This window comes from Gavialis gangeticus, unplaced genomic scaffold, assembly GCF_001723915.1.
Source record: "Gavialis gangeticus isolate Ggan-Ray unplaced genomic scaffold, GavGan_comp1, whole genome shotgun sequence".
In the NCBI taxonomy this organism is placed as follows: domain Eukaryota; kingdom Metazoa; phylum Chordata; order Crocodylia; family Gavialidae; genus Gavialis; species Gavialis gangeticus.
Window position 1 is genome coordinate 7,374,761 of NW_017729019.1, and position 2,151 is coordinate 7,376,911.

A 2,151-nucleotide genomic window follows, 5' to 3' on the forward strand; every position below is an offset into this window, starting at 1 on the left:
CATGGTGACCTCAGGGTGTCATGAAGTCACTCTGTTATTAGGTCAGCATCCCTGCCACATTTCACAGACAGCCTCAATAAACTTCTCATCTTCTCTCCACAAAAAAAACAAGGAAGGGCTTTTGCTGGAAAGTGCCACACTGCAAACAGGAGACTGGAATTCCACCCCGGCTCTGCCACAGACTCCCTGCACGGCCCTGGGCACGTTGCACAGCCCCCTCACGTCTCAGTCCTCCATCAAAGCACAGAGAGTGGTCATACCCCACTTGCTCATCCTAGCATGTGAATAAATCCTGTCCTACCTGGGAGGTGCTCAGATAGGACCAGGATGGCAGGGGAAGAAATAAGCCTCGATGCAACTAACTTACAAGAATGCCCATCAGCTAGGCTCTCGTTACCAGAACCACAGGGCACTCACTTTGGATGGCACAGGGATTCCCAGTCCCCACAGGCAACTACACCCTTTCCAGGAGCCTGAATCCCAGCACCCTGCGGACTCTGGGCGACAGCTTGCAACGAGCTCCACACTCGAGAGACCGGCTCTCCCTCCATAACGGGGCTGAGCTGGAATGCCCCCATATAATCTGGCTCTGAATTATTCCCCCCACACACCCATTTTAGATGTGCACAGAGCTCCCTGCCCACCCCAACCACGCTGCTAAGTGCCGTTACTAAAAAAAAAAAAATCAAGGCTCCCTGAGCTTGTCGGGGTGTCTCGGGATGACACCAAGAGCAAGTTCCACTGTCTGCATGAAACAGGGATGCACTTAGCACAGCTCAAGCCTTGTGTGCCGAGCTCCTGTTCCCCTCCCTGCCTGGCTGGCCCGGGCCCGCCCTCTCCCAGCTCAGGCCCGCAGGGATGCCCTCCTTGAATCCTTCTGCACTGAGGATGGGGTGGGTCCCCAGGCAAATCAGTCCAATCTGGGGGTGGTTGTGTTTGAAGCTGGTGAGAGCAGCAGCAGCCCAGGCTCAGGAAGGAGCATGAATTATGTATGATGCTGCAAGTCGCTCTCCCTCTCTGACTGGTCCTTGGACTGTGGCAAATGAGGTAAAGGCAGAGAGCAAAAAAAAAAACCCTCTCTCCAGGGACCCCGAGTGGTGGTTGAAAGCCAGCGAGCGAGGGAGCGCGCAGGGGAGGGAGGGAGAGGGAGGAGCACATCCTAATGCAGAGATGCTGCAGTGGCTCTGGGCGCACACACATCCACACACAGGCAAGCGGCAGTGCCTGGGAAGGACTTGCCTGGGGGAGGCGGAGGACAGGCAGCGACGGGAAGGTTGTTTCAGCAGCAAGGACGCCAGGCTTTCCCCTGCACAGGCGCTCGCCCCGGGCGTGCACGCGCACGTGTCAATCCAGGCCCAGGTAAGTGGTCTCCCTCTGCTTCTCCAAGCCTCAATTCGGGAACAGGAGTGAAGGGCTATCTGGATGGCAAGGAAGCATCAGTGTTAACTTTCAGTCACCTCCAACAGTGTTCAGCTTGCCTTAGGAACATGGCATTGGGGGTACCATTTGGGGAACCGGCCGCCTGCCCTCTAGCACGGGGAAGGGATGGTGTAGGCAGCGATGCAAGATGGGTTTTGTCCCTTTAGCTGTCGTCTTGCAAGCTCTTGCTGTGCTGGAAAGGGGCTGGGCGCGGCGTGGGGTGGGGTGGGGTGTCCGGGAACGTCTCACTTGTGGCTGAAGACGAGAGCACCTGGATGCTGGTATTAACCACGAGCAGAACTGTGAAGGGGCAGTGGGTTTTTGCAGTCGTGCTGTCAGCCTACGGTGTTGCACGGCGTGTGGGGGCACTTCATGGTGATGGAGAGCCCCAAATTTCTCGCTAAAGGGTAGCTACCATACAGAGGGTTGTGCCAGCCTGCCTCTTCCCCACTCCTACAACAACACTGCTGGGTTTCCCCCGAGGCTGGGAGAGACCCAGGGCAGCAGGGTGCAGGCAGACGAGCATGGGGATTTTGGTTTCCCCACTGCAGGGAGAGAGGATCAGAGCCACCGCAGCTGTCAACTGCTTCTCCTGTCTCTGCTCCTAATTAGGACTGCAGCTCTCAGGTGGAGAGCAGAAGTTCGGGCTGCTCGGCGTGTGCTGAGGGTGGCTCCGGTTTCCGGGTTTTGCGGCCTGCCGGGCTCCGGATCCGGCCCCGGGCTCCGGTTTCC

At 57.7% G+C, this 2,151-nt stretch overlaps 1 protein-coding gene across 1 annotated transcript in view; it reads left to right on the forward strand.

The window, feature by feature from the left end:
* Window positions 1–1,155: 1,155 nt before the first annotated feature.
* Window positions 1,156–2,151, forward strand: part of CNTN2 (contactin 2) — a 64,614-nt gene continuing 63,618 nt past the window's right edge. The window contains exon 1 of the mRNA XM_019513966.1: window positions 1,156–1,359. The gene's annotated coding sequence lies outside the window, so the exon portion shown is untranslated. The remainder of the gene's footprint in view (window positions 1,360–2,151) is intronic.